The sequence below is a fragment of the Dermacentor silvarum genome, chromosome 10, assembly GCF_013339745.2.
Source record: "Dermacentor silvarum isolate Dsil-2018 chromosome 10, BIME_Dsil_1.4, whole genome shotgun sequence".
Taxonomy (NCBI): Eukaryota; Metazoa; Arthropoda; class Arachnida; order Ixodida; family Ixodidae; genus Dermacentor; species Dermacentor silvarum.
Genome location: NC_051163.1, coordinates 134,729,752 through 134,755,010, shown reverse-complemented (window position 1 = coordinate 134,755,010; position 25,259 = coordinate 134,729,752). Strand labels below are relative to the sequence as shown.

The following is a 25,259-nucleotide window of genomic DNA, read 5'->3' as shown; positions in this document are numbered from 1 at the left end:
TGGCCTGACGTATCGCGGCAGCAGTTTTTCGCAAAGGCCGACGCGAAGCAGGACAAGGGACCCAGGGCTGAAATGAGCGTCCCGACGACGACTGTGCTTCTGGATAGCTTGAGATGCCAGGAGACGGTCACGGGCAATACGACGTGCTGTGGCCGCGCGAACAATGGCGTCGTGAGCATACAACGTGGTAGTGGTGGCATCAGAAGGGAGCAGTGAGTCAAGAGGCAGGAGAGGGTGACGGCCATTTAGTAGATAGAACGGGGAATAACCAGTAATATTGTGACGCGACGAAATGTATGCAAACGTCACGAATGGTAAGGCGCAGTCCCAATCCCGGTGATCATCAGACACGTACATGGAGAGCATGTCCGTGAGTGTGCGGTTGAGACGCTAGGTAAGTTCGTTTGTTTGTGGGTGGTAAGCCATCGTGAACTTGTGGGACGCTGAGCAAGAGCGAAGAAGGTCGTCGACAACCTTATAAAGGAAACAGCGGCCTCTATCAGTGAGTAGCTGATGTGGGGCACCATGGTGTAGGATCACATCATGGAGGAGAAAGTCAGCCACATCAGTTGCGCAGCTTGTAGGGAGGGCCCGCGTTGTGGCATGACGCGTCGTATAGTCCGTCGCAACAGCCACCCACTTGTTTCCCGAGGATGAGGTTGGAAATGGGCCAAGGAGCTCCAGGCCAACGCGGAAAAACGGCTCACTGTGGATATCTATAGGCTGAAGGTGTCCAGCGGGAGACAATGGAGGCTTCTTGCGGCGTTGGCAAAGTTCGCAGGCAGCGACGTAGCTTCGAACAGAGCGATATAGCCCAGGCCAGAAAAATCGTCTGCGCACACGGTCGTATGTACGGGAGACACCCAGATGACCAGCGGTGGGCGCATCGTGTAAGTGCAAGAGAATTGTCGAGCGCAGATGCTGGGGAACGACGAGAAGCAGTTCAGCACCACGTTGATTCATAATGCGTTGTATACGGTCCCGTCCTGGAGAACAAACATACGGAGAGAAGCGTCCTTTTGCTCCGAGGTAAGGCGTTCCATGATGTATCGCGAATATGGGTCACGACGCTGCTCGTCGGCGATGCGTGACAAGGCGGAGATCGACAAAACGCAGGTATCTGTATCGGTTTCAGTGCTGTCGGGTGGGTCGACAGGGTAGCGGGAGAGGCAGTCGGTGTCCTTATGTAGCCGCCCAGATTTGTAGGACACGGAAAACGTGTACTCTTACAGGCGTAAAGCCCAGCGGCCAAGACGGCCTGTCGGGTCTCTGAGTGAGGATAGCCAACATAAGGCATGGTGATCGGTCAAGACGGTGAAATGTCGACCGAACAGGTAAGGGCGGAACTTAGCAATGGACCAAACAAGGGCCAAGCATTCACGTTCTGTTATGGAGTAGTTTCGCTCTGGTACTGAAAGAAGACGGCTAGCATACGCGATCACACGATTGGTGTCCCGCTGTCGTTGGGACAAGATAGCGCCAATGCCATGGCCGCTTGCATCAGTGCGAACTTCTGTGTAGGCATGCGGATCAAAACTAATAATAAATAAATAAAATGACCCAACACGGGTGGATAGGTAAGGCGTCTGATAAGTGTTGAAAATGTTTCAGACTGGTCGGGTCCCCAACGAAAAGTGGTGTCCTTTTTCAGGAGGTCTGTGAGAGGACGAGCGATTTCGGCAAAGTTCTGAATAAATTGTCGAAAATAGGAACACAGCCCTAGAAAACTGCGGACATCGGTAGAAGAACGCGGAAGTGGAAACTCACCAACGGCACGAACTTTGTCAGGATGAGGCTGGACGCCAGAAGCGTCAACCAAGTGACATAGTACTCGTATTTGGCGATGGCCGAAATGGCATTTTGCAGAATTGAGTTGTAGGCCGGCAAGTCGAAAAACATCAAGGATAGCTGAGAGTCGGTGGAGGTGGCTCTCAAACGTCGGTGAAAAAACAATGACGTCATCAAGGTAGCAGAGGCATGTGGTCCATTTGAATCCGCGCAGAAGAGAGTCCACCATGCGCTCGAAAGTAGCCGGAGCATTACACAGTCCGAAAGGCATCACTTTAAATTGATAGAGACCATCTGGGGTGACGAAGGCGGTCTTTTCGCAATCTCGTTCATCCACTGCAATTTGCCAGTAGCCAGAGCGCAAATAAATCGATGAAAAATAACTGGCACCGTGTAAGCACTCCAGCGCGTCATCAATACGCGGAAGCGGATACACGTCCTTTTTGGTAATCTTATTCACGTGACGTTAATCGATACAAAATCTCCAGGTATTGTCCTTCTTTTTAACCAAAACGACAGGTGACGCCCACAGACTGCAGGAAGGCTCGATAATATCTTTGGGGAGCATTTTGTCCACCTCCGTTTGGGTCACCTGCCGTTCAGCCGCTGACACACGGTAGGGCCTCCGGTGTATCGGAGGAGCGTCACCAGTGTGGGTGGTATGGGTGACGACACGGGTGCGACCTAGCGGGCGATTTCCAAAATCAAAGATGTCTTCATAGGACATTAGAATGCGGCGCAGGGCATCGGCGTAAGCAGGTCGTAGGTCAGTCGCTATCATTGGCGTAAACTTGTCGTTGCGTGAAGTAGGAGGGTCGGAAGCTGCAGCAGTATTGGATCGTGGTTCGGGCGTAAGAGCAGCTACTCCACAGTCTTCCAAAGAGGACAGCACAGCGAGTGATATACCCTTACGAAGCACTTGCAGACACGAAGCAAAGTTCAGAAGGGGAAGCCACGCTCGATTGCTGACAAGAGTTATAATTGAGCTGGGTAGTGCTAATTGACGTGCCAGGAGAACGTCGGAAAGTGGGGACACCACGTAGGGACCATCGCGAAGTGGAGGAGAAGGCGACATGAGAACGTAGGTCGCAGCATCAGGTTGCAGTCGAACAAATTCAGCAGAACGAAGTCGCAACTTGTGGTCGTTGGTCGGGTCGGCAAAGTAATGGGGCAGTTCAAGGCGAAGGGTGCCGGTTGCACAGTCAATAAGTGCTGAATTAGCAGTCAGGAAGTCGATTCCAAGAATCACTTCGTGGGGACACTCAGCCAGTAGAGTGAACAGGACTAACACTGGACGGCCGGCAATGGTAACACGGGCGGCGCACATTCCCATCACGGCTGTGGTACTGCCATTAGCCACTCGGACGGCAGGCGACTCGGCAGGTGTCAGGACTTTACGGAGACGGCTACGAAGATCAGATCGCATAACCGACACCTGAGCGCCAGTATCGATGAGGGCTTGAACGGGTACATCATCAACAAAAGTGTCAACGAGGTTCGGTCGAGTAGCAGGGGTCAGCAGAGGTTTTGCAGTCCGAGTCGTCAACTCAGCCTCACCTCCGGGGGCAGCATTGCTTAGTTTCCCGAGAAGCGGCCCGCATAGGACGGGGACGAGGGACGGCGAGGTGTGGGCGAACGGGACTGACGGCGTTGCGGCGAGGGCGAACGGCGCGCTAGTGGTGTTTCCCCGAGAGGGAAGGTCGGCATGGTATTGTTCAGAAAGGGGCGACAGAGACCGAAGGTCTCGGTCGAAGCGGCGATCAGCGTATGGTCTAGGCGAGGAGTACCAGCGGCAGTGGCGGGAGATGTGACTGACTCGGGAGCAAGCAAAGCAAATCGGCCTGCCATCTGGTGTTCGCCACTCAGATGGGTTCCGATATCGACTCGGGAACGACTGGCGAGGTGCAGCAGAGGCAATGACAGGAGTGGTAGGGGTGGGACGTGGGCGGACGGCAGACTGGATGTCCATGTTGGCAATTTCTTGGCGGACAACAGCTTGAATGAGCGAGATGGTCATGTTCTCGTGCGTATGGGGACAGTGAGAACTTGGAGCCATAGCCTCAAGTTCGCGACGGATGACCTGTGTCAAGCTTGGCGTGGCAGGCGGATGTGATGCCGGAGGGTCGTTGCAGGAGGAAGTGGCAGCCGTATTCGGAAGTCGGTCGAAGCGTTGTACGATGCGTTTGCTCTTCGCTTGCTCAAAATACCGGCATTCCTTTATGATGGATTCAACAGTTGAGCAGTTCCTGCACAGCAGAAGGTTGAACGCATCGTCCGCGATTCCCTTCAAGATGTGTCCAACCCTATCGGCCTCCAGCATGTCCGCGTCCGCTTTACGGCAGAGAGCCAGAACGTCTTGAATGTACGCGACGTACGATTAGGTTGGTGTCTGGACACGAGACGCCAGCTCTTGCTTGGCCTCCATTTGACGTCCCACAGGTCTTCCGAAAAGATAGCGTAGCTTTTCCTTGCAGGAGTCCCAGCTTGTAATTTCGGTTTCGTGCGTCTCGAACCATACTTTCGCGGTTCCTCCCAAGTAAAAGATCACGTTGGCGAGCAAAAATGTGGTATTCCACTTGTTGTGCTTACCGACGCGCTCATAAGACGTCAGCCAGTCTTCGACGTCGACCTTGCCAGTGCCAGTGAAGATTCCCGGGTGACGTAGCTAGGTTAGTACCACTTCCGCTGGTGTCTGAGCGTCGGAGGCAGCGTCAGTAGCCATAACAGCGGAACCGATGTGACGCCCGCTGCGAAGATATGGCCAGCTTGTGGCGAGATTACCCCGCACCTCCACCAAAATGTTACGGGGATAAAATATATGTATTTACAATATATACAGTTAGAAGGTTGTAGCTCTGTGTCCAGGGTAACACCATCAACCGAGCTCCGAGACACTTCAGCCTCTTATTCACCAACCCACGCCCTTTTGGTCCACAGCGGTACAAACGCGTGCGTGACAATATAAAACGACAGTTACTCTTTTCCGATATTTCGCGCTAGTCGGAATGTTGATTTCCTCACCCAAACGAAACTTCCGAATATATCCTTCCACGACCAGTACCTGTGCAAAGTGTAGTGCAAACTGCAAAAGTGCGAAGATTCTGCAAAGACTGTTCATCATTAGGTGACCGCACGGCTTGTTAAGCGGGCTGTCAAGGCACAGGCCTATAATGCTTCACTAGTTTGGATTGAGCTGAGCTATACGGCAACAGCTGTTCATTACCTCGTGCTTCACATCGCCAGCAGGTCCGGTTGGCTTGGAACGTAAACTTCACGTCAAGAAATCATAGCTTTCTGTTGTGTTTAGGCAATTCACAGGTTAGTGACACGGGTGCCAGGCACCGCCGAAACAGATTCAGTAGGTTATTCAAAAGAGGTTTAAAGGAAACATTGTCAAAGTTTAAAGTTATCAAATAATCGTCGACATATCTAAAAGTTCTAAGGACACCTGCATCAGTGGCGAGACTGGGCAGCTCTCTGTCAAGTTTTGATAAAAATAGGTCACTCAAAATAGGAGCAATGCAGGACCCTTGTTTCCCCTTGTTTCTGAGTGAATTATTTCCCATCCCATAGGATGTAAGCCGACTTCAGGTAAAATGATAAAAGAGTTCTAAAAAAACCCTTGCTGGTACATCAGATGCGTCTTTAAAATCAATCTAGCCGAACCATTCAGTGCAGTCAGTAATACATGCTAGCAATTGTCCAAGTGGTAATGAGTAATACACTGTCTTTAATATTGTTACGTGGGCGCTCGGTGTGTAGTGGGCGTCACGACGGCGGGTGTCACATAAGCGCCGCTGATTTTCCTGCGAGTCCACAAGTCGACGTCGGGCAATATGGCGTGCCTCTTGTGCCTTGAATATCGCTTCCCGGGCGTAGTCCGATGTGAAATTCAGGCTATCAGGCAGAAGGGTGTCGAAAGGTAGCGTAGGTTCACGGCCAAACAAGAGGAATTAAGAATGGAGAGAAGCCTGCGGTATCGTTCCGAGAAGAATCATAGGCCAAGGTAATGAACGGTAAGGCAAAGTCCCAGTCGCAATGGTCAGCGGAGACAAACATCGACAACATGTCAGTGATGGTTCGGTTGAGACGCTCGGTTAGCCCATTCGTTTGTGGATGGTAAGCAGTAGCAAGTTTGTGTTTAGTCGCGCACGAGTGTAGAATGTCTTTAACAACTTTAGAAAGAAAGTAGCGGCAGCGGTCGGTGAGGAGCTGTCGAGGGGCACCGTGGTGAAGAATGACGCTTTCTAGTAGGAAGTCGGTGACATCGGTTGCACAGCTTGTCGGAAGAGCCCGTGTGATTGCGTATCAGGTGGCGTAGTCCGTTGCTACAGCACTCTTATTTCCCAAAACAGACGTAGGAAAAGGGCCTAAAATATCAACGCCTACACGGAAGAATAGTTCTGATGGCACGACAAGTGGTTGAAGGCGGCCAGCAGGGAGTGTGGTCGGCTTTTTTCGTCGTTGACAAAGGTCACACGCAGAGATATAACGGCAGACGTCACGGTAAAGACCAGGCCATAAAAAGCGCCGACGAGCGCGGTCATAATATTAATCGAGAAAGTACAGTCACGGACAAAATCTTGCGAGATGCCGGAGCGCCGTTCGAAACCTGCCTCTGGGACACTAGGCGGCGCAGTGCGCGCGTTGAGGCTATGCGGGACGATTACTGAGCGCCTGCGCGTCCTGTATTCGCTCGTTTGCCTATACCTGATCTCTGATTTCGCGTGAGGCGCTGCTTATTCAGCGCTTAGGCGCGGGCAGTCGCTTTTCACTGCTCGCGCTGCTCGAGCCATGCGGCCGTCGTGCTCGGCGCGCGACCAGTCGAACACACTAAGGGCACGTGTGCGCAGTGCCCGCTGCGTTTACCTCGCGTCTTTTAGGAGAAAAGTGGAGCACCGTCTGTTTTTTTTTTTTTTTTTCTTGCGATAATCATATCCTTATTCTTGGTTGCGATAGACGCCTGGTTTCCGAAAACCGCCCGCTATATAGAATGAAAACCTCTTATCGTCGAAGAAACTCAGTAATTATCGTCTATATATATAATTATCGTAGGCAACGCAAACCGTTAAACCAAGAAAGAATTCTTAGGCAACACATTTATTGTCGTCAAACGAAACTGAGGACGAAAAACAACTTGATCCAGGCTTGACTGGCAAAAGGACGATTCCTAGAACTTGGAGAAATCGCCGCCAACGGCGACGATGCTTCTCAAACCGCATGACATGAACTCGCACAGGGAACGGACCACGTCTGTTTCAGTGCGAACCGTTCCCACTCTGCTTTGATCGCTCCCTGTGGTCGCAACAGGCGTGTGCTACGAGCAAGATTGCAGAAAGCTATAAACTCAATTGAAAATTTTCCGCTCGCACGAGGTCTAAGACATCACGCACCAGGCGTGATGTATCCCGCTACATGTTGAAGGTTATCTCTATAAAAGCCTTTCGGCTCCCGTGCTTCTACAGCAGAAGTTTCTCCGGGTCCACATGCGCTTTGCCACCAGAACGCCGAGTCAACCTCTTGCTTCGAACAGCGGTCCTGTGGTGCGGAGCTTGCTCCCGCTGCACTATCAAAGCGCATCTATGCCGATAGAGCCACCGTGGAAAACTCCTTCGTGGTCAATTGTCACTTTCGTGCCTGGGTTCAAGAGCAATACAAATACACCTGGACCAGCGCTGACTTATTTCGCTCTGGAGAATGTCAACACCAGCTACAGGGATCACCGTCACATTTACACTGATGGCTCTGTTACGCCTACATCATCTGCCATTGGTCAGTGGATTCCGTCTGCGAATGTTACCGTCTCTGCCACTCTCAGTCACCGTACTACATCTACAGTGACTGAACTAGCTGCACTGCGGGCTGCTTTTTATTACATCATAGGCCAGACAGCCAAGTCTCGGGCCCTCTTCACCGACTAAAAAGCGGCCCTGCAGTCCCCACGCACGAATGAACAACTCGTAATGGACATCAGACGCCTAGGCAACAAAGCCTGCGAACTGCATCACAGCTTTGTGCTGCAGTGGTTACCAGCCCACTGCGGAATACAAGGCAACGTCCAAACTGACCACGCTGCCAAAGCTGGACACGACACTTCTAGAGAAATGGTCCAGATATATACGTAGCAGAACGCGTCACCCCCTCCCCCGAAGCCTGCCGGCCCGGCGGGAGCGCGCGGCCGCAGTAAACCGTGGCTCCTTCACCTGCCCATCCTCCCCCCGGAGACTTCCGGCGCGTCAGGAAGGCGCGGCCCCTCCACCTCCCACCCTATCTCCGGAGCATTGTGCGTGACCACCCGCTTCCCGCCCTTGTCTGCGAGAGCTGCAATTGCCGGCTCAACGCCGCGTGCTTTCACTCGCACATACATGGCGCGCGGCGACGAATTTATCGCCCGTGGACTTTATACGGAACCTCACGGTGACGATGACGGCGACAAAGACGACGGCGGGGTAATTTCGCCTAGAGTGTCCATATATTTGCTATTGCAATAAAATTATGTATCATCATCATCATCAGCGTCTATTTATGTCCACTGTAGGATGAAGGCCTCTCTCTGCGATCTCCAATTACCCATGTATTCCGCTATCGGATAATGTATGTATCGTATGTATGTATCACGAAGTCGGCAACTTGCACGAGATTCGCCAGAGATAAACCAGTTGCAACGGCGAGCACCATGCTGACAGCACTGTTGCCAGGTTTGGCTATATATAGCCAAATTGGGCTACGGGAAAAAATTTTTGGCGTCGACTTAGACGAGTTAGCTATATTTGGGCTACTGAAAATCTGCGACTTGGCTGTGTTTGGGCTATACGTGGCACCCTAATCCAAGCTTCAGAGGTGGCTCTGATCAGGTAGAAGCAAATCTCGAAGGCTGTGTTTTAGCTGGCGGAGCCGGCCGTGTGGTTGTGCGTGTGAGCGTGCGTGAGATGACTCCCCCCCCACTTTACTTCCCTCTCTGCGCTGTTGTCTGTGCCGGTGGCTTTGATCTTTGATACATTTAAACTTACACCCTGCTTGGACGTTAGGCACCCGATCCCCGGGCATCGGGATGAACCTGGGAATAGTGGGTTTTTCACAGTACACTGTACTAACATGGCTATGCTCACGAAGGTAGAGCAATAACATAGGGTCGGGGCCGTCGGGCGATCGGGGCGCCCACATGAAAGAAGGGAAGCCGGGGGGATGACACGCCTCAGTGTGTTCATGTCCATGTCTTAATTCTGGGTGAAGTATCGTGCCGGGCACAGCTTTCGACCAAGTCCACGTTTCTCGCGCGAAGCTTTAGTGCCATTTTCCATTTCCTGCTAGATGAAGTTTTCTTTGTGCTTAGATTCGAGATTCATTTCGATAGGTTGGACGTAAGATCGGATCCTCCTCAGGGAGGAGAATCCAAACTTGGGGAAGTGGGCCAAGTATGCGAGAATGTATAAAAAAGAATGGCAGCAAGTCCCCGAGCCAAAGGTGGGTTCAGGTGCTTTTACTTCTAGATGGTTTTCCCGTAACGTCATCGATGCAGATACTCATTCTGCCAATATCGAAACATGTTTGCCACGATGACATCAGTGCACCACGTCACATGAACTTCGCCCACCGAGTTAGCTTAGCTTGTGAGGTGCCGTGCTGCTGGCTCGATGACGCGTGCTTAATTCCCGGCCACGGCGGCCGCATTTCGATCAAGGCGAAATGCAGGAACACCCGTGTACTTAGGTGTACGAACCCGAGGTGGCCAAAATTAATCCGGAGTCCCCCACCGCGTCATGCCTCCCAATCATATCGTGGTTTTGGCACGTAAAACCCCAGCAATTATTAGACTTTTATAATAGGGGACTCAAGCTTATTGGGGCCTCAAATAAATAGCGTCAAAGCCACTGCGCATGCGCAAGACGGAAACTGTGTTTGGGTTTTGCGTCGGACACGCTATTTCACTGATTTAGTCGGAGCCCCAAAAGCTACCTCAAAAGCTTTCGTCAACAAACTTGGCGGCGCACATCGAAGCGACGGCTCTAACATAGAACAAAACTGGGATCGATTCGTGGTAACGCGTGAAGTTTGTAAACTAGAAGAAGTGATCGCGGTTATCGCTTTCTCTCAACTAACATGTGTAATGAAGATTGATTCATTAATGCCGCTGATTCCGAATTCAATTGTTGACTTCATGACTCGTAGGCCTATCACGGATGGATTTTGTGGGGTGAAGGTGCGTAAAGTTGGTTCCCGAAAACTAAGTGAAACAAGCTGCATGCTGCTAATACAATTGGTTCTAAATTGTAATTGAAGGCGAAAATACGAATGTGTAAACTACTTTTCTTATCAGAAAATGGTATATTTTATTTTAATATTGATAACAGCTACATGAACAGAAGGGAATTCCCAGTGCCACACGCTAAGCTAATAGAGCTCAAGCGGTGACTCTGAGATTGTTACAGACAAGAACTTATCCTAGTCCAAAGTTAATTAACAAGCTATATATCCAGAAATAGAGGTACCAATCAATTGCGAGAAGTCTAATGGCATCATTACTCTGGATTATATGCTTTGGCAATGTCCTGTGGCTTTCACAGACTGCAACAATGAAAGAGACTGGTGACGGCGAGTGCTTGCTTCACAGTGGAGTGCTTTTAGATCAAGTACAGGCCGTCCAGAAGGCCCATGACATGGCGGTAAGGTTAAACCTTACTGTCCCGACGTGGTGCCTGCTATATTCTTATGGTGCGGGCAGAGGCTCTTATTTTATTAATTTATGCCTCACTATAACAAATGTCCCGACGTGGGAGCCGCCTGCGTCATTCTAAGGGTTGATCTTCAGGACCTGAATAAAGTTTATCATACCATACCATAACAGCTTTTCTTTGACGCCGGAGTGACGCTGCAAACGCAACACGCTATCCGCAAACGCAAAACGCCTATTCCAAAACTCTTCATTCCTACATGCCCCAATGCTAACACCCGCAAAGCTCTTTGGGGCCCCCAAACTTTAGGGGCCCCTATTCTCAAACTTTATTAGCCATCAACATGGTTTGCTTTCTGACAGTAACTGGTTTTCACAGCATTACCACTGTTAATTTGTTGTTTACCATTGCTCTGTGTGCGCCGTCGCGGCTTTTACCATTTCGAGAGAGTTAGTTCGGGACGTGCTCGTCGCCGAATACGACTGCGCGCTTCGTACACTAGTGGGTCGGTTTGCGCAGTAATCTTTGAAAGCTCCGCTTACACCGATTCAGACAGTGAGTGGCATCTGTTGTCTGTCCCTTTTCTTAACGCATGTTCTTGGCGTGCTAGAGACCTATGGAGGCGGCCAGGTTGATGTAAATTGACACTCTATAGGTAGTGTGTGTCCCAGCTAATTCGGACCAAGCTAATTAAAAAACAAAAAAACTTGAAGACAAGATTGGACGATGAGACAAATTACGCGAGATATCATAGCGCGAAAGTTGCTCATAAAAAAGAAGCCGTGAGCACGTCGTAGATCGCTGGACAGCTGAACTTCTACTCATGGCAGAGATAACGTGAGAGATCGATGACGCTGAACATTAGTTTGTGTTCACGACAGCTAAAAAGCAGAGTTCGTAGTTAATATTACTGTCAATAACTAAAAATTATAACTTAGTAATATCTGCCATAAAATAAAAGCACTGATTCGCCCTCTGCAACGATTCGCTGGAACTTAATACCTTCCGGGGCCAACCAAAAAGTGTTCTGTGCAAGCATGATGTCCCTGTTGCTGATGTAAAGGGCCGACCGTCACGGCGGCACGGACATTTTGTTACGACGGGTTGTGCAAAAAAGGACTGCCGTCCTTTTTGGCCCGGATTAGCTGGGACACACACTATATATGTATAGTGCAGTAGCGCACCCAGGATCTCTTCCAGGGGGGGGGGGGGGGGAGGGGGGGGGCGGTTGACAGTTTGCCAACAACATCTAAACAGCACTAATTTCGATTTCTTCACGAGAAATTGTTTAAAAAATGCGCGTTTTGCGAGTCTGCAGACGAGTGCGAGTCTTACATGTTAGTTGCAGTACTCAAATGCGTAAGGAAAAAAAGGGGTTAAACAAAAGAGGGGGTTAAGTCGGCCTCAGGGGGGGTTCAAACCCCCGAATCGCCCCCCTCCCCGTCGGTGCGCCACTGATATAGTGTCATTTTACATCAACCTGGCCGCCACCATAGGTCTCTAGCACGCCACATGTGTTAAGAAAAGGGACAAACATCAGATGCCACTCAATGTCTGAATCGGCGTAATCGGAGCTTTCAAAGATTACTGCGCAAACCGACCCACTAGTGTACGAAGCGCGCAGTCGTATTCGGCGACGAGCACGTCCCGAACTAACTCGCTCGAAATGGTAAAAGCCGCGACGGCGCACAAAGAGCAATGGTAAACAACAAATTGATAACAGTGGCAATGCTGCGAAAACCAGTTACTGTCAGAAAGCAAACCATGTTGATGGCTAATAAAGTTTGAGAATAGGGGCCCCTAAAGTTTGTGGCCCCAAAGAGCTTTGCGGGTGTTAGCATTGGGGCATGCAGGAATGAAGAGTTTTGGAATAGGCGTTTTGCGTTTGCGGATAGCGTGTTGCGTTTGCAGCGTCACTCCGGCGTCAAAGAAAAGCTGTTATAGTATGGTATGATAAACTTTATTCAGGTCCTGAAGATCAACCCTTAGAATGACGCAGGCGGCTCCCACGTCGGGACATTAAGGTTTAACCTTACCGCCGTGTCATGGGCCTTCTGGACGGCCTGTACTTGATCTAAAAGCACTCCACTGTGAAGCACTCGCCGCCACCAGTCTCTTTCATTGTTGCAGTCAGTGAAAGTCACAGGACATTGCCAAAGCATATAATCCAGAGTAATGATGCCATTAGACTTCTCGCAATTGATTGGTACCTCTATTTCTGGATATATAGCTTGTTAATTAAGTTTGGACTAGGATAAGTTCTTGTCTGTAACAATCTCAGAGTCACCGCTTGAGCTCTATTAGCTTAGCGTGTGGCACTGGGAATTCCCTTCTGTTCATGTAGCTGTTATCAATATTAAAATAAAATATACCATTTTCTGATAAGAAAAGTAGTTTACACATTCGTGTTTTCGCCTTCAATTACAATTTAGAATCAATTCTATTAGCAGCATGCAGCTTGTTTCACTTAGTTTTCAGTAACCAACTTTACGCACCTTCACCCCACAAAATCCATCCGTGATAGGCCTACGAGTCATGAAATCAACAATTGAATTCGGAATCAGCGGCAATAATGAATCAATCTTCATTACACATGTTAGTTGAGAGAAAGCGATAACCGCGATCACTTCTTCTAGTTTACAAACTTCACGCGTTACCACGAATCGATCCCAGTTTTGTGCTATGTTAGAGCCGTCGCTTCGATGGGCGCCGCCATGTTTGTTGACGAAAGCTTTTGAGGTAGCTTTTGGGGCTCCGACTATATCGTGAAATAGCGTGTCCGACGCAAAGCCCAAACACAGTTTCCGTCTTGCGCATGCGCAGTGGCTTTGACGCTATTTATTTGAGGCCCCAATAAGCTTGAGGCCCCTATTCTAAAAGTCTAATAATTGCTGGGGTTTTACGTGCCAAAACCACGATATGATTGGGAGGCATGACGCGGTGGGGGACTCCGGATTAATTTTGGCCACCTCGGGTTCGTACACCTAAGTACACGGGTGTTCCTGCATTTCGCCTTGATCGAAATGCGGCCGCCGTGGCCGGGAATTAAGCGCGCGTCATCGAGCCAGCAGCACGGCACCTCACAAGCTAACTCGGTGGGCGAAGTTCATGTGACGTGGTGCACTGATGTCATCGTGGCAAACATGTTTCAATATTGGCAGAATGAGTATCTGCATCGATGACGTTACGGGAAAACCATCTAGAAGTAAAAGCACCTGAACCCACCTTTGGCTCGGGGTCTTGCTGCCATTCTTTTTTATACATTCTCGCATACTTGACCCACTTCCCCATGTTTGGATTCTGCTCTCTGAGGAGGATCCGCTCTTACGTCCAACCTATCGAAATGAATCTCGAATCTAAGCACGAAGAAAACTTCATCTAGCAGGAAATGGAAAATGGCAGTAAATCTTCGCGCGAGAAACGTGGAGTAGGTCGAAAGCTGTGCCCGGCACGATACTTCACCCAGAATTAAGACATGGACATGAATACACTGGGGCGTGTCATCCCCCCGGCTTCCCTTCTTTCATGTGGGCGCCCCGATCGCCCGACGGCCCCGACCCTATGTTATTGCTCTACCTTCGTGAGCATAGCCATGTTAGTACAGTGTACTATGAAAAACCCACTATTCCCAGGTTCATCCCGATGCCCGGGGATCGGGTGCCTAACGGCCAAGCAGGGTGTAAGTTTAAATGCATCAAAGATCAAAGCCGCCGGCACAGACAACAGCGCAGAGAGGGAAGTAAAGTGGGGGGGGGGGGGGGGGGGGAGGTCATCTCACGCACGCTCACACGCACAACCACACGGCCGGCTCCGCCAGCTAAAACACAGCCTTCGAGATTTGCTTCTACCTGATCAGAGCCACCTCTGAAGCTTGGATTAGGGTGCCACGTATAGCCCAAACACAGCCAAGTCGCAGATTTTCAGTAGCCCAAATATAGCCAACTCGTCTAAGTCAACGCCAAAAATTTTTTCCCGTAGCCCAATTTGGCTATATATAGCCAAACCTGGCAACACTGCGTTGTGAGTGTCTGTGATGAGCTCACCAGTCTGGAGACTGCCTGGGCTGGGCGCTCCGTACACTGGTAAATAATGTGTTTCAGTGTGGCTGTGTGGTCGCTTTACCAGGGGCTTGCCCTGGTTGTGTATACCTCTGAAAATATTGCGCGCAATCTCGATATGTGCGGGTAAGTGTTGGTTTGAAGGCAGCGCCAGTCCCTGGCTTGTTGGCTGCTTAACTAAGGATGTGGAGGAGTGCACTTCCATCTGGTCAAGCGTTGGTCTTCCAAAATCTGCCTGCTCATGATGGTATCTTCATAGCATAGAGTTTCTAAATAAAAAACCTAGAGGGAAAAGTGGCGCTAGTGTCTACGGGGGTTCTCCTGAACGTCGCCTCAACCTACATGGGAATGATGGGAAGTACAGGCTTCGGATTGACTTCTGTCTTGAAACTGGTGGCGTTTGCATGCGGCGCAGTAAACGAAGCTGTATTAAAACATTTTCGTGCAAAAATTAATTTTATTTATGTTGTGTTTTATATAATGCATAATACATTGAATAAAGTTTGCATGACTTTGAGATTGAAGCATGGTTTACCACCAGGGTATGCATTGTTCTGCCTGATTTAGCGCCATTGAATAATTATTTATTTAATTTCACAACAGCAATAACAACCGTGCATGTGCTTATATAAAAATACTCATCAAATATTTATGGAAATAAAAATTTTGTATTATGAGAAAAGTGTTGCGCCTTTGAGAGAAATGTTACAAGTGTCGTCTGCTACGACGCCTGCTCGCTGCGAACGCGGGGAAAGTGAACTTTTCTCGCAGACGGTACGCACTTGCGAACTCTCTCGCTCTTTCGAAAGGCTGCATCGGCTGTCACGATTGATGAACGCCTTCGAGTACTTTTAAACACATCTGCTGCAGTGCTATCTTAGACGCTTGTGGCCTCTTACGAGCATGCTTTACTATATTTTATGTTGACGTACCGCTTCTTCTGAAGTGCGCGCCAGCAACTGTTACGTCGTGGCTTTGCGCTTACCCGTTTTGCGACAGCAGACTACAGCCAGGAAACAGCAACCTTTCTTACCACAAGTAAGTTTGTGTTCTCAAATGTCCTGAAACAACCATTTCAATGAACACATGCAATGAAGCCCTCAATCAAATTTGATTGTCAAGCCAGTAGAAGAGCAACTATGTAGCAAACAAAATGCTTTATGCAAGCAGTCAGCAGTCTATCCATTGCACTCTGCATCATGAGCAAAAAAATATTACTGGCAGCTTAATTAAACACCCAGCATATGTCTGCAGCTACACTTAACAGCTTTAAGGCTAGCAGCATGTACAAGAAGCCAAAGTGCTGTAGCAAAGCAGAAAGTTGCATCTACGTACTGACCACACAAAAAACGACTGAACGAAAGTTGTTAGGTGCAATGGTAAGAGTCAGGAAGAGAGCAGTGTGGATCAGAGAGAAAATGGGGAAAGCCGATATTCGGTTTCATATTAAGAGAGAGAAAAAAAGGAACTGGGGCAGGCCATGTTATGCATAGGGCATATAACTGTTGGACTATTACAGTTACCGAATGGGGTGCCAAGTGAAGGGAAGCGCAGTCGAGGTCGGCAGAAATTTTGGCGAGGTGATGAAATTGGAAAATTTGTGTGTGCAAGGTGGAATCGGCTAGTGCAAGACTGGGGTAATTGGAAATCTCTAGGAGAGGCCCTCGTCCTGCACTGTACATACAAATAGACTGGTGATGATGATGATGACTGACCACTTTATGCACTTTTTGTGTTCAATAAACAGGTTTCCAATTGACAATCCCATCCTCCTGCAAAAATGGCTTCAAGCCATGGGTCTGAGAGGCTTTGCTCCAACCAGACGTCATGCTCTGTGCTCTGCCCACTTCGAGCAATCTAACTTTTGCGGTGGTCTACAACGACGCCGACTGCGTGAAGGAGCAGTGCCGACTTTGTTTCAACCAAGCAGTGACAACACAAGGGTAGAAGTATGTTTGTTTATTTCATTTCAACTTTCAATTTATTTTCACTGCATACCAGGGAAGAGAAAGGTGTAGCAGATCCCAAAACGTCAGTCTCTCTCAGGTCCTAAAGAAACATAGAAAGAAATTCACAAAGATTGTTAGCAGCTGCGAAGAGCAAAACTGACATTAAAGAGCAAAATTTATGAATATATGTTGCACAATATAAATGTTCTAGCAAAACATGGCAAACCCCTCCAGTTCACAGTAACGATGATTTCACATTATGTTTTTGTCTCGAACTCACTATGTTCATGCGAATGAACTTATCAGGGAAGAAACTGTCTGATGGGATCAAGAATACTGAAGAGTACTGTCACAATTTTTGTCCCCTTTTCTTTCTTTGTATGTCTATTCCAATCTAATAACCAAGGTATAAAGCTTCAACCCCTCAGGCACACAAGCAAAAATTATAGGTTCCTTTGACTTGAACACTTGCAAACACATGCCAAATTACATGTGTCTTCATACCACTGGTAACTTCACAGGAACAGCATGTGTGACCTTGTGGGATGTCAAGCTAGTGATGCTTGTGCCAATCACCAGATGAAGCATACACTGAGGCCACATTGCCAAATTACCCCATCCTAGCCATATCACATGAACCATATTCATGTTCTGAAGAAAGTGAGGGGGATGCTTTAAGTTGCAAGAGAAGTGATGGCAAAGAACAGTATAATTCAGCCTCACTGCATACATGCTGCCCCACAGGACGAGAAGGCTGGGCTAACTTCAAAGGGCAGAGATCCTGTCATTCCTGTGATGTCACTGTTGGTGGACACTGCGCTTAGGATGTTTTAAAACATCCTAAAACATCCTAAAACATATAAAAGGCAGATATGAATCATTCTTGTGCACAGTATGAGTTGAAGTTTCGTATCATGATTACTGGGTCAAATGGCATCTGATTTTCAAAAAACTTAATTTTATAACATAATCCTAGGTGAAAACTAAATTTAGCTAAGAACTATTTATAGTTGGGGAATTCAAATTCAAGGGCGGTTAAGAAAAGGCCTCTGGTTAATATATACAACCTGGGGCCGTATTCTGAAACGTTCCACGGTAGTTCGCCTTTCGCCCTCAGGCGAGCACTGATTGGCTGGTTGAGCAAAATTGAATGAGGTCGGGCTATATAGTATGCAACTGCAAACACCAACATAGACGATTGTATGGCCGATTTTATATGTGCTGCAATCAGAATTCTACACAGCACAGATAAACAAAATTATAATTAAATCAAAATTGCAATTGCCTACAGCGACCAATTACTGTCCTACCAAAACATTAAGTAATTACAGAAACTAATACATCTTACTTTACCAATATTTTCCTCGAAAAATACACTAAATAGAACAAGCTGGCCTTGCTGTTTTAGTACGTCCACTGAAACCCTTCACACACGGATGAACTTTAGTAACACAATATTTTATATTGTTATACTATGCTACACTATTGTTATATGCTTTTTAATATTGTCTTTTGTCTTCTACCCTCGATTTCTTGTGAAGGCATCAGCAGCAACACTTGAAGCTCACTCGATGTGTTCACCGGAAGGATGGGCAGCGTTGTAATCAACCAACACGTTGTGCACAAGATTTTGGTTGCTCAATGCTGTGTTGCTCGCATCTAGGTCTTCTATGAAGTGCACACTATGACATAGTTGCCGGGCCTCAAATGAGGAAGCGCATGAAAACACGGACACGAGAAGAAACGAAGACGAAGACAAGCGCTAACTTTCAACAACAAAATTTATTTCGTCTGTCTTACTGTGTTTTGCAAGCAAACCAAAAAACTGTGCTTGATTGTCCTATTTTCCTTTTGCTACGATTCCTTCAACTGTCAATCTTATGTAAACCCTGGCAACATTACAAAAATGAATGACTACAGCGACACGTATACACACTGCATTTATGTTAATACTAATCTCTAAACTAAAAAGTATAAGGAGTCAATTTCATGCGGACATTAACCAAGTTAAATTGCAAGGAGCAATGACAGCACGACACCACCACACACTTCCAGGTTTTGCAATGCACCAATTTTATGAGCAAGGAATTGGTCAACCTCATTACTATAGTGTTTTTCTTTCTTCATCTGAGCTACAGTATTTGAAACGCACCATTTTCTTTTTCAGTTATCACATGCAACATTCTTCCGTCAGTCAAGTGGCACTGCGTTAGTAAACTAGACAGGAAAGTAAGAGCAATCGCAAGCTGAAATATAAATGAAAGCTGCAAGCTTTCATATAATTATGAATGTTGTGCGCCGGAAACGTATGCTGCATACCCCCATAATCTAACGAACGTAGCTGGTACAGATTTCTATGGGCTCGTGTAAAAGCGAGCGTACTTTACACACTACAACGGAACCACAACCGATCAGACATCCCACACGTAAGCCATCACTAGATGCAGCATCGCGACGCGTTACAATGATCGCATACGCCGGCCCGATCAGTCATCCCAGGAATTTTAATGAAATCCGCCACTGAAACTTATTTGCGGGGATATGCCACGTTTTCTACGTGCTTTAAAGGTTTTAAGCAGAGAAGATGTGCGTAGTACTGTGCTTTAAAAATAATTATGGGGTTTTACGTGCCAAAACCACGACATGATTATGCGGCACGCCGTAGTGGGGAACTCCGGAAATTTGGACCACCTGGGGTTCTTTAACGTGCACCTCAATCTAGTACACGGGTGTTTTCGCATTTCGCCCCCATCGAAGTGCGGCCGCCGTGGCCGGGATTCGATCCCGCGAGTACTGTGCTTGTATGTTACCTTCTTTTCGATCTTCTGAAGTTTGATAAAGCGGCTACGGCGTCAACCTAACACACTTAACAAAGCAGGGTCAAAACAGTCAAAACACGTTCTCTCACCTTTTACGATGCCGTCGCTTTCTCGTCAGGGCTTCGTCAACACGCCGCGACACAAGCATCGTTCCAGTCGCTTGCTCAGCACGCTATCGCCATAGAATAAAGAACCCTATCGCTACTTCGAGCGACCGAACAAATACAGAGAGCTCGAGAGTTTTGCGCCGCACTGCCCCACTGCGGATTGTAGCAACTGCGCTTGGAGCAAAACTAGCGAAACCAAAACTGACAAAAAAATACCTGTAGACTAGTTCGCCAGTCAACAGAATACCAATCCGTAGCCTGTACTTCCCATCATTCCCATGATAGTTGAACGATCGCAGCGCCACATTGCCCTCTAGTTATAGTAATATGAAACTCTATGCTTCATAGGGCTCTGCGAGGGGCCTCAAAAAGGGTTCTGCAGCTCGGCCAGCAAGTCCGCGAGCTACGCAGTTTGCCTCCTCGTTGCCTTCCAAGCCCGTACGTGTGCCCTAGGCATCTGACGACCCCAATGGTCCTCAGTCAGCGTGGGGCCCAGGATATCGGTGACGCACCTGGGAAGTGTGCCTCTAAGATATAACTGACAGGCGGCTTGCGAATCCGTCAAGATATATACGGAGCGACCTCTTCGTTCTGCTTCTTTGATTGCGAGGGCTATGGCTGCTACCTCCGTGGTGGCGCTTGATCTGGTACGTATATATGCGCAGGCCACCACTTTCTTTTGGTTAGTTACTGCCGTGCAACGTATGCCGGTTTTCTGGCGCCTTGTGGTGTTATGGAGTAAAGGCTAGCGTCGGTGTAGTAGGTATTTATTTTTTATTTATTTCATATACCTCACAGGCTCCAGAAGGAGTATTGCGTAAGGGGGGCGGTAGGGATAACAATTGTGGAGCCAAAACATATTATACGGTTACACAAATAGGAACACGAGAATCAAATAATAAACAAAGAACGCCAAATAAAAACAAAAAGAAAGGAAGGTAAATTAACAGATGTTAGCTTTCCAGTGTACAGTAAAGCAAACAATCTTAGCACAAACCCTTACAAAAAATTGTTGGATAGTTGCTGAAAAGTCATTGGTCAATGTCAACAAATAGCATTGAAAGCACATTGAGGCTTTGTTGAAACATTATTGAGGGAATTGTTGACAGGTGTTGAAAATTGGCCCGCGACATTTTGTTGAAACATCATTGGGTCGTTTCAATTTGAGAAGTCATTGATGGATTGTTCAAACCATGTTGAATTCCACTATTGAAAGCCCATTGAAGAACTGCTGAATGTCAATATTGAAAACCTGTAGAGGCATTGTTGAAATATGTTGAATGCCAATATTGACACCCCATTGACATAATGTTGGAACTGTGTTGAATGTCAATATTGAAACCCCATTGAAATATTATTGGAGCAGTATTGAACATCAATATTGAAACCCCATTGAGATATTATTGAAGCATCGTTAAATATCAATATTGAAACCCCATTGAAGTATTATTGGGTGAGCGTTAAACGTCCACCTATCTGTAGGAAAATCATTACAAAGAAAATTAAATGCTATAATAGAGCTAACTTTGATGGAATAAACGCCGATTTATATCTTTTTGCAGATCAGTTTCGTCATAATTACCTGTCCCGTACAGTTAACGATAACTGGACTGCGTTCGGAAATGTGTTTACTGGCCTTATTTGTAAATATATACCGACCATAACGATTAGGAGTAACAGTTCTACCCGTGGTTCAACCAAAAACTGCGGGGCCTAAACAACAAAAAAGCGACTGTATAGGCAAGCCGTCAAATGCAATCACTCATCATCGTGGCTTAACTACAAACAGTGCGACAAGGAATACCAGGCTATGCTTAAAACCACTCGCCGTCACTTTTTCAGCCATGACCTATCATCCATGCTGACTAACAACCCTCGTAAATTTTGGCAAGTAATCATTCCAAACAATCATCCTGATGTAATGCTTACTGATCACACAGGCGCCACTATTCCCGAGTCAAGGTGTGCACAGGTATTAAACGACATATTCTCGTCTGTATTCACCCGCGAGGATGAATCACTTCATGCCCAGTCATAGGTACACTTCCCGACATCGCGATGCCGCAGATAATTTTTAGCGAGTCCGTTATCCTATCATTCCTTAATAATCGTAAGGTGTCATCTGCAACTGATCACGTCGGTTTCGACAACAAGTTACTCAAACGTACATCACAAAGCATCTCGGGAATATTTTGCGCTCTTTTTTCGCAAACTTTGTCCTCGGGCCAAATTCCTACTGACTAGAAAACAGCCAAGGTCATACCTATTTTTAAATCTGGCGACCGCTCATCACCATTTAACTACCGGCCGATTTCGTTAACTGGCACCGTCTTCAAACTACTTGAGCATGTCATACATTCGCAAATCATAACGTACCTAGAGGAGCATAACATAATGTTCAAATATCAGCACGGCTTTCGCAAGAGATATTCATGCGATGGGCAACTGGCTGGATTTACTAATGACTTTCTTTTATCGATTAATGCAGGAAACCAAGTTGACGCCATATTCTTAGATTTTTCGAAAGCTTTTGACCGCGTTCCTCACCACAGGCTACTACTGAAACTAAAATATCTTAACATTCACCCAGACGTCACTGCATGGATAAAAGATTTCTTGTCATATCGAACTCAATTCACAAGTTCACAATAGTGTAGTTCACAAGTGTAGTTCACAATAACTACAACTCCTCCTCTATTCCTGTTACTTCCGACGTTCCACAAGGGAGCGTGCTTGGCCCTTTGCTTTTTCTAGTTTATATTATTGATTTGCCTAACTGCATGACATCGCGGGTAACACTGTTCGCCGATGATTGTGTTATTCACCGTGAAATTACTACTGACACTGACCATGAAGCGCTGCAATCTGACCTAGATGCATTGAATACATGGTGTTCTGACTGGAAAATGACCCTAAATTATACTAAAACTAAGTGCATGTCATTTTCACGCTCCTCGTCTCGCATTTCCACGACATACTCCCTTGATAATAATACTGTTGAGTTTACTAACACGTATAAATATCTAGGAGTCAATTTACAATCGGATCTGACATGGCATCATCACATCAACATTACTCTTGCATCTTCTAACCGCACTTTTGGTTTAATCAAACACAGACTAAAGCAAGCGCCTTCACACCTAAAGAAACTCGCGTACACCAGTTTAATCATACCAAAAATTGAATATGCATGTGCCATTTGGGATCCGAACCAGGACTACATCATACGTAACATTGAATCCTTGCAAAGCCGTGCTGCTCGTTTTATCTTTTCAGACTATTCCCCGTACTCTAGTGTTACATCTTTAAAAAATCGTGCCGAATTAGATCCCCTATCATTACAACGGAAACACGCGCAGCTGTCTCTCTTTCATAAACTTTATCATCACGAGCATTTACATGATGACTTCTTTCTATCACCCTCCGTCATTTTTCCTGGCCGAGATCACCCTTTCAAAGTCAAACGCCCAATGTGTCACTCAGCTCTTTACGCGCAATCATTTATACCCAGAACCATTCTTGACTGGAATAACCTACCATCAGACATTGCTACTGAAGTTCACCCCGATAAATTTCAACAAAAGCTGCGTACGCATATCCGAATGTGACGTGTTTGCGCAACGTAAAACTGTACTTTTTTCTTTTTCTGGTGCCTTCGCTGTCCATCCGATAATCTTTTGCAGTTATTCTCTTGTTAATGCCTCTTATGTATTCGGAATTCTAGGTGTATCAAGTTTTCAAATGTATTCTAATTTTGTGCTACTTCCGTTTCATCCGAACTTTCATTATTTTACACAAAGTTGTGTCTGCATATTTTGTCGCTTTTGTTGCATTTTTTTCATAAAGTGTTATGACAGTATGATCAGCAATCGCCCCCCCTCCCTATGTAATACCCTCTGCTGGAGGGCCTTTAGGGGTATTTTGAATAAACACATAAAAAACGTCAATATTGCTTGATGGAGACAAAAGGTGCTACGTATCAGAAACAGGTCCCAAGATGAAGAACACAAACAACACACACGTTAAGCACCAAACGTGTGTGTTGTCTGTGTTCTTCCTCTTGTGTCCTGTTTCTGATGCACTATGCCTTTTGCCTCCATTACGTTACACCAACAAGCCCAACGTGCAATGTTAGTCAATAGAGCAACACCATTTAAATATTATTGGAGCAGTGTTGAACGTCACTATTGAAATCACTTGAGAGCCCACTGAAATATGCGGTTTGGTGAGTAGTGTTGAAAACTGCACTAGACTTTTCTTTAAATACCGCTGAGCTACGTTGAGTCTCATAGCATTACCATTGATGCCATATTGATGTGGTCCTTGCATACTAGAGGACAGGGGCAAACTTAAATGCAGGCACTTCTTTATTGCATCCCTGGGTCACCCAGGGATCAAATACACACTTTTAGATATAGCCTGTAATAAAACATATTATAGAGCTGCTAGCAGAACCATTATGCCAGTTTTTGAATTGGCTTAACACACAAAATCAATACTCCTTCACGAAATGAACAGCTCAAAATTGATGTGGACAAAAAGCATTTTTTTCTTTATGAATTGTTTATTGAAGCCAAACATTTATTAACTGTATAGCCATGTGTGCCTTGACATCAAAAAATTCCTAACGCAATCTACAAACTGCCAGCAGCTTGATACAATAACGAAATTGAATACTGACAGATGTAAATTTTGCGTGGCCCTAAAGTAAAACATTTCTCAAAATTGAAATAAATAGAAAATAAATAATATACAAGCATTACAGTAAATAACATTTAAAATGTACTTGCTTTCTCTATTTGGTAGCGAGTAACTTAATAATCACGGCACAATTTCAATGAGCCCACTGAGACTCCTATTTATTGGTTAAATGGTATGTGCTCATTTTACTAAACGTTATCTACCTCTGAAACGACATGGTAATTACAATAAGTTGTGCCGTGGCAGCAGTTTATCGTGTTGCATTGCTTGTTGCACGATCCAGTTGCGTTTTCTGCCATGATTACTAGGTTCCTGGGCAGGTCATTACATACCAGGCGATTTATTCAGTTTGACTACTTAAGATTTTTCTCTGATAGAGAGTGGCCATTACTTCCCTGCTGGAAGATTTAAATGGAACTGACATGAGGAAATTTTTTTATAAATTTTGAGTGCCGCAAAACAAGTTAGAATGAAAGAATTTGCAAGAAGTCAGATTTCATGCGTACATGAAAGAAAGCACATCGCTGCCTTGCCCGAGAACTGTTGTTGCACTCTGAATTTAAGCAAACTTTTACCTCTTAATTCTTACTGTTTTGAAATAGCAAAATAAACCATTACTACAAACATATGTTAATATGTAGTTTTTCTTAAACAGAAACACTCTGACAATAGCACAGATTCCACTTTCCAGTGTATTTATGAAACCTAATTTTCTGTAAAATTTCTCACTGTGCCTACTTTTACTTTATCAAACAAACTTGAAATGGTGTGCCGTCATGGAACAGTCTTGGCATGAAATGACCCGAGATACCTATGAAATAAAATAGTCAAGAAACACTACATTTTGTAGAAATATAATAAAACTTTGAGTAAAAATGTACTAAAATACAAAGCGCAATTAATTATTAATCACAACACAGTACTTGTGTCTGAACCATCCAACTTGGGCTTTTCACGTGACTACAAACATCATAATAAAAAAATGTTGAGGGCTGCAAGTGCACAACACTTGAACTGTCTACAGACTTCAGCTCTTCTGGACACTTCAGGTCCCTTGTTAGAAGTGAGGCCAGAGTGTTCTTAATGTAGGCTATGTTTGTCCCAGGAAACTTGTGACAGGTAAAGCCTGTAAAAAAAGGAAAGACAGCATCAGGTTTAAGATCAA

General features: G+C 46.4%; 1 long non-coding RNA gene across 1 annotated transcript; it reads right to left on the bottom strand.

Moving 5' to 3' along the window:
• Nucleotides 1-16,278: 16,278 nt before the first annotated feature.
• LOC125940611 (uncharacterized) lies at nucleotides 16,279-19,704 on the bottom strand. Its single transcript, XR_007463797.1, has 3 exons — nucleotides 19,376-19,704; nucleotides 17,191-17,317; nucleotides 16,279-16,567 (listed from the first exon to the last, which is right to left on the bottom strand). It is a non-coding gene; the product is annotated as an uncharacterized LOC125940611 (long non-coding RNA).
• Between the last annotated feature and the right edge of the window lie 5,555 nt (nucleotides 19,705-25,259).